The 13,025-nt window shown below is 39.4% G+C and overlaps 1 protein-coding gene across 4 annotated transcripts in view; it reads right to left on the bottom strand.

The window, feature by feature from the left end:
- Window positions 1-2,026, bottom strand: part of ZNF573 (zinc finger protein 573) — a 31,007-nt gene extending 28,981 nt beyond the window's left edge. For 2 of the 4 annotated variants that reach the window (XM_047709423.1, XM_047709425.1), the window contains exons 1-2: window positions 1,906-2,026; window positions 1,409-1,413 (exon numbers count right to left, since the gene is read on the bottom strand). The gene's annotated coding sequence lies outside the window, so the exon portion shown is untranslated. Of the gene's footprint in view, window positions 1-1,408; window positions 1,417-1,905 lie in introns of all 4 variants that reach the window. The other 2 variants (XM_047709424.1, XM_047709426.1) reach the window with 2 other exon arrangements.
- Window positions 2,027-13,025: the final 10,999 nt, after the last annotated feature.

Below are 13,025 nucleotides of genomic sequence, written 5' to 3'. Positions count from 1 at the left end.
AGTTGAGCAACTGACTCTTGATTTCAGCTCTGGTCCTGATCCCAAGTCGTAAGATCAAGCCCTGGGTAGGGCGCTGCCTTCAATGTGGAATCTGCTTGAGATTCTCTCTCTCCCTCTCATTCTCTCAATAAATAAATAAAACCTTAAAAAAAGCATAAAGAAAAAATAAAGAACAGGTTGTTCATTCTTGTATTTATGAAACCTGAACTCTATGCATGATGTGAGAAAGTATTACAAGGGAAACAAATTACCCCTACAATCTTTAGATATCCTTTGGTTATAGCTACCCAACACTTTCATTACCAAGATCCTACTGAAAATGAACACAATACAAGTAAGTGGTACTTGCAGATTGCATCACAGAATGTAATAAAGGTACAAGAGTGTTTGGTACACAACAGATGCTTGATAAATGTAGCTACACCACTACTCTTCCTCAATAAACAATTGAAATATTACTTCATGATGCACTTCTTGAAAAATTTCTTATAGTAATAACTTCTTAAGTGAGATTCATATATAATTAAACTTTTTCCAGGGTATTACGGTTGATAGATATGAGTATTACTTAACATTATAGAGTGTACATTTTCCTGAAGTCTAACTCTTTATAAACATAATCCTTTTTTTTTTAAAGATTTATTTTAGAGAGAGAGCATGCACATGATGAGGGAGGGACAGAGGGAAAGAAAGAGGATCCCAAGCAGACTCCCTGCTGAGTGGGAAGCTGTACTAGAGGTTCCATCTTACCACTCCCAGATCATGACCTGAGCCAAAACCAAGAGTGGGACACTTAACCAAAGGTGCCACCCAGGTGCCCCTGTATAAACATTATCTTATCAGCTGCATAATATTCAACCATATGGGTTAATCATTAAACATTTCCATAACCCTGAACATTAATTTTTCACATCATCAAAAACAGGAAAATGTCCTTGATTCTAGACCCAAAAAATCTGAATCTTTTTGGGTTCTAACAGAATACACAGGAGGATGTGAATGACAACCCAATGAACATGAGAATGTTAACGAGGTTTACCATAATAGTACCCAACATCCACTGGGAAGAAAGCAGATCGGGATTACATTTCAAAGGGAAGCATACCCTAAAACCAATAATTTTATGAAAGAAAAACTAGCCCAAACACTGATTTTGGGGGATGTAACAATTTTCCTTATCAGGTTCCTTCTTTCGGGGAATGGCAGGACCAGGTAGGGAGTCATAGGACGCCGGGTTTTTCTTGGAGCACAGAATGACTTCGTTGTACAACATTCTCTAGGTCCACGCCCGCCCTGGTCACACAAACAGATAGAAGTAGGGCAGCGTGTAATCTGTGTAAGGTTTACAGCAAGTTCCTGCGGTCAGATCTCTGGGAACGCCGTGGTTCTGAGACACGTGGCTGCTCCTCAGAGCTCCCAAGTAAGGAATTTCCAAGGCGTTCCCAACCTCCAATTTCGTTTTTTAAAGCCGTTCCTCTGTGGCAGCCACAAGTAGCTGAGAGGAGAGAAGACGAAGGACGCAGCAGGGAACCTAGAGCCAGGGACAATGACACAACAGAGCCACAGCAATCGCCGCACAGGTAAAAGACATGCAACCAAATGCATATTACATGTGCACATGTCTCACGCGCACTTGTCTCACCCTCATTTCACAGTCGCACCGCACCCACTGTTACATCTCGGCGCGCGCGCGCGCTTCTACCCCCGCTGCCCATCACAGACACCCACCACCCTCCTCTATGGTGCTTGAACCGCAGGCCTGAGATCACGGTAACACCAGGTCGCCCCTACTACCGGCTTCCACGCTTTGAAAGCTTCTTCCTCCACCCCCGATCAACTAGGTTGTTCAGAGCCCAGCCTGTCGGAACCCCGCGCCGCTTACATCCTGAGATGAGTTCAACTCACCGTGCGCAGCGCGAGAACAGCGCGAAAATGGAAGGGAACCCAAAGATCCGCTGTGACCGCTGCCCTCTGGGAAATGTAGTTCGAGCCTGAAGGTCCGTGGCCGCTGTGGCTTGTGGGAAAAGTAGCCCGAATCCCAGAAGCCTCTCTAGAGCGCTAGTTGGCCACCAGGACGTCCCTCCGCGGACACCCGAGAGTTGTCGCTCTGAGGAGTACAGAAGAAACAGAAGAGGGCGCGGTGCACGCGTCCTGGTGGTCCAGATCAGGCTAGAAGGCAGGGAAGGGCCGTCCCGAACTGGCCCAGGCTGTCCAAAGCCTCAGGCCTGTGGGTGTCAGCCGCAAGGTAGGGTCACCGGTGCGGTCCCCAGGGCCATGGCGGGGGCTCTGGTGCTGTGTTTCCTAAGGTAGTTAGCTGCAGCCTGGTATTGATAACATACTTGGGAGTAACTTTTGGTACTGCGGGGAATGGGCTGGATTTCTCAATACACTGTGTTAGCTACATTTAGTAACGGTGAGTGGGAGTGAAGTAATATTAATACTTTACACTAGGATATATTCGACGCTGACAGAATAATTAAATGTAAAAGTGACCTGGTGATAATATTGTATAGGTTTCGTAATATTGGTTTAGGAATAGCGTTCCCAAGCATAACCAAAGAGGGAAATGTTATAAAGATTTGAATGGATGATTATTTTGTCAGACCCCCGACTTAGTTCAATAGTGTTGGATATTCTTGTCTTTTGCCTCCCATACAGGCTTTAGTATCAGTCTGTCGATATCCACAAAATAACTAACAAGGATTTTGTTTAATGTTTTTATGATGAAAGGGCTTTGAATCTTGCTACATAATTTTCTGATCTATTAAGATGATCGTGGGTTTTTCTTTTTTCAGCTCTAACCCTGTTTTTATACAAGAATCCTGTTGATGTAGAGGAGATGTAGGAGTGGTGAAGAATTTTAGGTCTTAGTCTCTCAGTTTGCTTTCCACCCTGAGCTGTGACCTGCACAAGTTCTTCTCAGGTCCTTTCCTCCCTCAACTAGTTAGGTGACACAGGAGGGCTAGAGGGGGCTGGGAATTTCCCTTCCTCAACATTGGTTAGTCTCTGGTAAATTAGTTTCCCTTGAGGGCAGGTGGATAACAGACTAAAATATTTCAAAACAGTTATTTTCCCCTCCCCCTCCTAAAAGCCTGAGGGGAATTTCTTCTGATCTTCATTCTGAGAAAGTGGTGATGTTCTTAGAGGTCAAACTCAAGAAAGTGGGGTCCTATAGGAGTTTTTAACTGTCAAGCTGGTCCGCACTCAGTTTCCAGCAGTTCATCAGTTCCTACCAGTCCCTGACTATAACAGCTTCTCCTTCAGGTTCTCTGTGATTTTCTTTGCCTAGCTCTCCAGTTCTCAGACCATTTTTTTTTTCCCTGTGACCTCAATTCTCTGAGGGAAATAAGAATTATTAATTTTCAGTTATCTTATCTTTTTCCTTGCTGTGAGGACAGTAGTGATCACTTACAAGCTCTTTCCATTTTGGAGCAAAAAAGCAGACGCCCTCCTATTTTTTAATAGTAACTTCTTTGATATATAACATACATACATACCTAAAAGCACATATAGCCTAAGTACTGCTGGATGGATTTTCAGAAACTGAACACATCCATTTATTTAACTGCTATCCAGATCAAGGAACAGGACATTACCAGCATCCCAAAGTATGTCTTCATGTTCTCTTCTGTTTTCTTTCTCATTCACCAAGAATGATCACTGTCCAAATCTCTTAACAACAAAGATTGATTTGGCAATTTTTAAATTTTAGATCAGTGGAATTACACAGTATATACTCTTGCGTCTGAATTCTCTTGACCAACATTGTTTGTGTGATTCACTGATTGCATGTTTTTTTATGTAGTTCTGGGTTATTTATTGATGTAGGAAGTGTTGGAATTTGGAGCTGATGGCCAAGAAAGAATTCTTGAGATATCTTCGGTGTAAAAAGATGGTTTTATTAAAGCATGGGGACCCATGGGCAGAAAAAGCTGCACTTGGGTTATGAGGAGTGACTGATTATATGCTTTCAAGTTGGGAGGGAGTTAGGGATAGCATAAGTCTCTAAGGAATTTTGGAAGCAAGGTTTCCAGAATTTTTTTTGAAGATTTTATTTATTTATATGACACAGAGATCACAAGTAGGCAGAGAGGCAGACAGAGAGAGGGGGAAGCAGAGAGTCTGATGTAGGGCTTGATCCCAGGACCCTGAGATCATGACCTGAGCCGAAGGTAGAGGCTTAACCCACTGAGCCACCCAGGCGCCCCAAGGTTTCCAGAATCTTGAGGAGGCTGGCTATTGTTAGGAAAAGGTCATTTATTATTATCTAATAAAATCTTAGTCATAAGACCCTTCAGATGTATATCAGTGGGCCATATGCTTTGATGATGATTTCCAGCATATATCTTGGGGGGTGGGATAAGAGATAAAAGAAGTTACCAAAGGAATTTTTATATGTTAAATAAGACTTAAAGGATTCTGGGGCATTGGACTAAGATTGCCTTTTGCCCTTAGCAAAGTGTCAACATCGAGGTAGCTGAGCTCCTAGAGGAAGATCACTTAACCTGTTTCAAGGTCTTGTCAATGGACTGTAGGCAGTAAGAAATTTAACTTTTTCTTTTGCCTTTGCTTCCCACGTCATTTATTACTCATTTTTGTGTGAAAATGCTACATTTATTTTTCCTTGTATAAATATGCCACACTTACTTTTCCATTTCCGTCAGATGAACAGAGAGAGAGAGTGAGAGAGAAAACAAGTTAGGAATGAAAATTGGGTCGCTCTGAATCCTGTAGACATTAAAAAGATAATGAAAGGATTTCTTTTTTTTTTTTTTAATTTTTATTTTTTTTTTAAGATTTTATTTATTTATTTGACAGAGAGAGATCACAAGTAGACGGAGAGACAGGCAGAGAGAGAGAGAGAGAGGGAAGCAGGCACCCTGCTGAGCAGAGAGCCCGATGCGGGACTCGATCCCAGGACCCTGAGATCATGACCTGAGCCGAAGGCAGCGGCTTAATCCACTGAGCCACCCAGGCGCCCCAATGAAAGGATTTCATACAGAGTTTATACCAATACATTTGAAAACTTATATGAAACAGACAAATTCCTAGTAATACACAGTAAATCAGCTTTGCTGGGGGATAACAGGCAATGTGAAGCGTCCTATACCTAGTAATGAAATTGAATCCATTACTATAAGCCTTTACGATAGACAGTTCAGTCTCATGTGACTTCATTCTACCAATGATTTAAGGAGAAAACCCCACTCATACAGTCTCAAGAGAATTGATAAATGTTGGAACACACTCCAATTTATTTTATGGAGTGAAGCAAATATGGATACTGAAACTTTATAAGGGCATGCAAGAGAAAGGAAATTTATAGGTATCTCTCTGATGAAAACAAATATACAAAACAATATAATAAATCTTGCAGTATATGAAAAGGATAATATATCATGACTTAATTTGAAATACTGTCAGAATGCAAGTAGGTTTAACATTTGAAAATCAGTGTAATTTACATTAATGTAATGAAGTAGAATCATCATATATTCTCACATGAATAGATGGAGAAAAGACATTTCATAGAATTTATCTTTCAGCAAAGACAAAAAATGGGAACTTCCCTCAGTCACATAAAGGTATGTATAAAGTTCCTAGAGAAAACAGCCTTCTTAATGGTGAAACCTTTCCATTGGTATCTAAGAATGAGACAAAGATATTTTTCTTAATAGAATTTAAAAAAAAAAAAATTTGACAGACAGAGGTCACAAGTAGGCAGAGAAGCAGGCAGAGAGAGAGGAGGGGGAAGCAGGCTACCTGCTGAGCAGAGAGCCTGATGTAGGCCTCCATCCCAGGACCCTGAGATCATGACCTGAGCTGAAGGCAGAGGCTTTAACCCACTGAGCCAGCCAGGAGTCCAAGACAAAGATACTTGCTATCAAAATTTGTTATTTTAATTGAGATTCTTACTAATTCACTAGGGCAAGAAAAAAAAGGTGCAGTGATTTGAAAGAAGAAGGTGTCATTATTTACAGATATGATCATTTTCATAGAAAATCCTAAAGAATATATATAACTTATCAATTCTTTTTTCCTCCATCTTTTTTCATTATTTCCCCCAGAAGCCTTTTAAAGATATTTTGCCCCTGATCATTAGCCCTATCCCTATGAAATAGAACAGATATGTATCTTTGTATGTACTATGCTGCTTTGAAGGGCCACAAACCAGAAGCCATCTTAAGATTTTTTTTTAATCCTCCAAGAACCAATTTTTGCCCCGTTAGGAGTATTGTCACACTGTTGGGAATGCATGAAATAATAATTATCAGACAAGACTGACTGATAGCCTTCTACAATTAAATAATCAACTTTTCACCAGAGGGCAGGTCCTAGGCAGTGCCATATAAGTCAGCTAAAAATCAGCAGTTATAACCAGTTTCAAGAACTACAGGCTGTCTTTTAGCAGGACTGCAATAGCAGGAAAATAGGGGGGAGGAAAAGGGAAAGAACTCTTCAAAGGAGAAAGAGCAGGGCCAAATTCTTTGTAGAAACTGTCCAAATCTCTGAATGACTCCTGAACTATGTATGTGTGGGGCTGACTTTTTTTTTTTTTTTTTTTTTTTGACAGACAGAGATTATAAGTAGGCAGAGGAGATAGGCAGAGAGAGAGGAGGAAGCAGGCTCCCCGTTGAGCAGAGAGCCTGATGTGGGGCTCAATCCCAGGACCCTGGGACCATGACCTGAGCCGAAGGCAGAGGCTTTAACCCACTGAGCCACCCAGGCGCCCCGGGGCTGACTTTTTATAGCTCAGCTAATACTAAAAGAGAATTCAGATTCTTACACTAAGGAGAGAGTTTGAGTTCAAGTCCCACAAAGTTGTACAAGCAAATAAAAAAATTCAACATCTTTCAGATGATTATAGCAAAATCCAGAGTCTTTAAAACGTCATTTACAATGTCAAGGATATAATGCAAAATTGTGACATAAAATTTAAGTATGGACAACATCATAAAATAAGATGTTGCCCATACTTAAAGGGAAAGGAAATTGTTGGAGACCAACCCCAAAAGGCCCAGTTGGTAGAATTAGCAGATTTATGCTAAATTACAGAGTGTTTAAAGGCTTTTTAAAACACCCATTGTATTTATGCTCAAGGATGTAAAATATGCTTATAATGAATGAACAGGTAGGGTAGAAAGAGAATGTATTAAAAAGAACCTAATAAATCTCTAGAGCAAAAAATTTGAAAATTTGATTTGAAAATACATCATTGAATGGGCTTGCCAGCAGATAGGCTTTGCCAGGAAAAGACAAAAGAAAGTCAGTGAACTTATGGATCAATATAAGTTGTCTAAACTGAAGAACAGAGAAAAAAGATTTTTTTAAAAGAGAGTACTCTCCTCAGTTACCTGTAGGATAATGTAAAAAATTTTTGAAGTAATAATAGGTGAAATTTTTACAGATCTGTATGAAAATTATTAAGAGGTGAGAACACAAATTTTATAGATTCAAGAATCCCCAAGAAACCCAAGTGGGAAAAAAAAATGCCTAGGTTCATCATAGTCAAACTACTGAAAACTAAGGACAAATACAGGTGAAAGGGTAATCATTGGGGGAAAAGTGTACTCCCCCTTTTGCGAATGTGAGAAAATATAAGCAAAGAAAAGCACACAAAGCGTAGGTGGTTATAAGTTAGGATCCAACCTGAAAAGATACCACATTTTCCCTATAACTTAGATCTTTCCAGCATAGGCCTTAGGATTTTGAGGGGGAGATTTCAGATGATTGAAAGGTGTTGACTTCTCACTGATGTATTGGGGTATTATCTGCAATGGCTCTTACTCCTGTGATTGTGATTTCATCCACTGAGAGATATCCTTTTGTTCCCCCCGGTCCCTCATAGTTTCTCATGGCTCATTCCTTAGCTCTGAAGAGATTATGTCTGACTTAGAAAGGTCTGCTTATGAGTAAAAAAATAGTATATGGTATAGGTATTCTAGTAGTCAAGTCCAGTTCCTCAGCAGGGAAGCCCTTATAGGAAGGGCAAATAATGTGATGGTTTGAAGGACAGAGAAGACAAAATCTAACTGCTCCCCTATCATCGAGGAGTAGAAATTAAATAACTAGAACTGTATATGAGAGGAGGCAATGATTTCAGAGGACAAATTCTAAATTACTTGCAGGAAGATAACGTTACACAGAGAGACCAGTTGCTATATTTCTCTAACAGCACATCTCTAGAAATTCTTCTGACTATGAGACCTGAAACCATAAAACTCCTAAAATAAAACATAGGTGGTAATCTCTTAGACCTCAACGTTAGCAACATGTTTAGGGATATGTCCTCAGGCAAGGGAAATGAAAGCAAAATAAACTACTATTAAGACTACACCAAAATGAAAAGCTTTTGCACAGCAAAGGAACCATCAACAAAACAAAAAGGCAACCCAGTGAATGGGAGAAGATATTTGCAAGTGATATATCTGATAAAGGGTTAATACCTAGAATATATAAAGAAGTTATATAGTTCACAAAAAAACAATCTGATTAAAGAATAGGCAGAGGACCTGAATAGACATTTTTTTCCAAAGAAGACAAATAGATGGCTAATAGACACATGAAAAGATGTTCAACAGCAGTAATCATCAGGGAAATGTGATTGAAAATTACAATGAGGTATCACCTCAGACTAGTCAGAATGTCTTGTATCAAGAAGACAAGAAATAACAAGTGTTGGGGAGGATGTCAAGAAAAGGGAACCCTTGTTGGTGGGAATGTAAATTGGTGCAATCACTGGAAAATATAGAATTTCCTAAAAAAATTAAAAATACAAATACCATGTTACCCAGTAATTCCAATCCTGGGTATTTACGCAAAGAATATAAAAACACTAATTCAAAAAGATGTATGTACCCCTATGTTTATTGCAGCATGCTTTACAGTAGCCAAGATATGGAAGCAACCCAAGTATTCACTGATGGGTGAATGGCTGAAGAAGAGGTGGTATGGATATGTATACAATGGAATATTACTCAGCCATACAAAAGAATGAGATCTTGTCATTTGCAACAACATGAATGGACCTAGAGGGTATAATATTAAGGGAAATAAGTCAGAGAAAGACAGATACCATGTGATTTCACTTACATGTAGAATCTAAAAAAAAACAACCAACCAACCAACCAGATTTTTAAATACAGAGAACAGACTGGTGGTTGCCAGAAGGGGGGATAGAAGGGGGGCGTGAAATAGAATGTAAAATGAATAAGGCACACAGATAAGAAGTACAGCTTAGGGAATAGTAATACTGTAACAATGTGTGGTGATAGATGGTGACTACACTTGTGGTAAGCACAGAGTGATGTATAGAATTGTCGAATCAATATGTTGTATATCTGAAACTAATATAATGTGTGGTAATTATACCTCAATAAAAAACATTCTTCTGATTAGATAAACTCCAGTTTATCACTGACTAAGTGATTCCTCATAGATTATGTCCCTTCTAGGGAGGATTTGGAAGTGCATGGGAACATGTTTTGATTTGTTACAGTGACAGAAAGGTGCTAATAGAATTTATTATCCAAGAACCATCTACATGAGGTAAAATAAGTTAAAATGACTCTTAGTTTGTGTGTAGGGCAGGTAGAGGAGGAGTCTTTGATCATTAAGATTAGCTGATGATGTTGGTAATCAGCAGTGCTAGAAGGAGACAGTCACTATGGATTGTAGTCATTCTATTGAAGGCCTGACATGTGGACTTTCAGGAAGAGGAGGTAAGCTTCCCAGGCCTCAACTAGCTGCTCTAATTTAAAGCTGACTGTCCTGTTGTGTTTTTGTTGTTGTTGTTGTTTGTTTTTTAAGATGATGTTTTGGGTAGCTTGTTACATAGAAATGAACAGTCAGCAATGCATTATAAACATGCCATTTTCCAGAATGTAATGGAACATAGCATGGGTTCTCAGAATTGATATTAATTATAGTCATATCTTCTTAAGTAATTCTCCTCCCAACATGGACCTGGAACTCATGATCCTGAGATCAGGCATTGCATGCTCTACTAACTGAGCCAGCCAGGCCCCCCAACTATAGTCATAACCTTAATATAGTTCAAATGATTGTATTTAAGTACTGCCTTCATTGTTGTGTTTCACAGATGGAAGCAGAACACCAGTTATTGTTTTAATAGCAATGCCCATTATAATAAATATTAAAATAGTACAGTCATCACTATAGGAGTAATCTAATTGAGCTCATTTCACAAGGGGGGAAAACTTCACCTCTAGAGGTGGCACTATCATTGTGTTAATATAGTGCAAACACCACTGACCTGAAGGTGCCTGAAAGAAGGGATACAGGCTTTTTTAGCATCAGTTTGTATGATTCATGATATATAATTCATGATATATATAATAATTAGGCATAGTATAATAATAATATAAATGTATATTTAAATATAAATAAATGACAGACATTTTTATATAAATTAATACTTCAATAATAGAATCAGTATATTTATGGAATTAAGTAAAATGGTTAATAACTGGTATGGTATTGTGTATGGTATGGTATGATATATGGCATGGGAAGTGGGGTGGGGTGTGGTAGGGTATAATATAGATAATAGTCACACCAGCGCCAGTACCCCAACTGATGGCTGAGGGTGGAGGGCTCAGCCTATCCTGCTATTAGTGCAAGTGCCCATGGCAATCCAGTTTTAACCTGACTTTGCCATAGGGTCAACAGCTGACACATTGTGTTATTTGTCCAGCGAGGTACCTGGAGCTGTGAATCCTCAGCCCTGCCACCTTCCTCTTGTCCCCAGGGTTTCATATCTGCTGGTGGTTCTTCTGGTGGAGGAGGCAGGGCAGACCATATGGCATGATGGGATACATAAGTGCTGGCGTGGATGCTGACAGCATGGCCCCTGCCTGTCGTTCCCTGCTATTGTCCCTCCCCATTCTACATGGCCTGCCCATTGCAACCAGGAGGTTGAGCCTTGACCTTGAGGACGCTGGGGGAAGGATATAGGTCAGATATACTGGGGAGAGTAAGAATGGGGTAGTTGAGGTTGGGTGAGGAAGGCTTAGGGCTTAGATGTGCTGAGGTGTGGGAAGGGGCATTAAATCTTGAATTAGAGGACAGGTAACCAACCTACCCTTCCTCCCTTACTGCCCCCCGGCAAACCAGCCATGATTTTAGCTCATTTGGTGTGGGGCATTTGGTCAGCCTTGGTGCTATTACTATCATTCATTCTTCTATTTAGCAAACTTAAACAGAGGGTTGCTTGGGTGGCTCAGTTGATTGAGCATCTGACTCTTGGGTTCAGCTCATGATGTAGTGGATCATGGGATTGAGCCCCACCTCAGGCTCCATGCTCAGCAGGGAGTCTGCTTGAAGAGTTTCTCTCTTTGTTCCTCCCCCAACTCAAGCAAGCTCTCTTCCTCTCTCAAATGAATGAACAGATCTTTAAAAAAACCTTATACAGAGTATCTACTTTGTCCAATGCTGTACTGGGTGCCTTGGACACAGCAGGAACATGACAAAGTCTGGGCATCATGAGGTTTTTGAAAGTCCAGTGGGGAGGGGTGAACGAAAAACCCATTTGGTATCAGGTCAGATGGTGGTACTTGCAACACAACTACAGTACAAAACACAAAGTGATCACAAGAAATATTACTTCACATAAAATCGTTGAGGGATGGTGTCAGGGGGTTCTCACTGGGGAAGCAGAGTACTCTCAGAGAACACAGCTGGGCAAAGTGGAACAAGCTTCCTTGATGTTAAGAAAAGCCAGTGCTGAGCTGTTGACAAATGATAAAAATATAGACCAGCTACAACTGCAGGCTCTTCAGACCATATGCTCCCTTTTATTACAGTTACAATTCTGCACTATAAACATTAAATGTAAACATGTAAAAATGCAAATAACTTAAGTATTATGTGAAAGTTTGATATATTATAAAAATTACATAATTCAATAATCATACAATACATATATCATAAAATAAATTTTATTATAAGGAAGATACAATAAATATTATTGCTATATATCATAAATATACAATATTACTATAGTATGTAATGATATGCACATATAAAATTATACAAACCTATTTATAATCTAATATCTAATAATCTTTTATCAAATATAATTTAAATTATCACATGGTAAAACATAATACTTTTGAGATTCATCCACATTGTAGCTTGTGTCAATAAATCATTCCCTTTTATGGGTAAGTAGTATCCCATTGTATAGATGTCCTACAATTTGTTGAATTATTCACCCACTGATGATATTTGGGTTGTTTCCAATCTTTTGGCAACTGAATACAGTTGGGTTCTTTTTTTTAAGATTTTATTTACTTGACAGAGATAGAGAGAGCACAAGTAGGCAGAGCGGCAGGCAGAGGGAGAAGGAGAAGCAGGCTCTCCACTGAGCAGGGAGCCCAATGTGGGGCTCGATCCCAGGACCCTGGAATCATGACTTAAGGCAGCCGCTTAACTAACTGAGCCACCCACGTGCCCCTGAATATAGTTTCTGTGGACATTTCAGTCCACATGTAATTTTTCATTTCTATATGTTAAATACCGAGGAGTGGGTTTTCTGGGTCATAGGGTTAGTATATGGTTAATTTTATAAGAACTTAACCAAATTTTGATTCAGAGTAGATAAACCACTTTCCCTTTCCAGCAGCAATGCATGAAAGTTTCTATTGCTTTGCATCCTTGACAACTTTTGGTACTATTTAAAAAATTCTTTCAAGCTATTCTAGTGTGTAGTGGTATCTCATCATGGTCTTAATTTGCATCTTCTTAATGATGTTGAGCATCTTCTCATACCTTATTTTCCATCTGTATCTCATACAACCATGTGGATGAATCTCAAATACATCATAAAATGAGATGTCAGGCTCAAAAGGAGATACAAACATATGTATATATCTATATATAGATACACATATATTTCTATATCATGGTAGAAAAAAGAAAATCTATTATAGAGACAAGAAAGAGATCAAATTAGTGACTGCAAGAGGCTGGAAATAGGGAGAGAAACTGCCCAAAAAGGGATA

Source organism: Lutra lutra, chromosome 17, assembly GCF_902655055.1.
Source record: "Lutra lutra chromosome 17, mLutLut1.2, whole genome shotgun sequence".
In the NCBI taxonomy this organism is placed as follows: Eukaryota; Metazoa; Chordata; class Mammalia; order Carnivora; family Mustelidae; genus Lutra; species Lutra lutra.
This window is presented reverse-complemented; position numbering and strand designations above follow the sequence as displayed.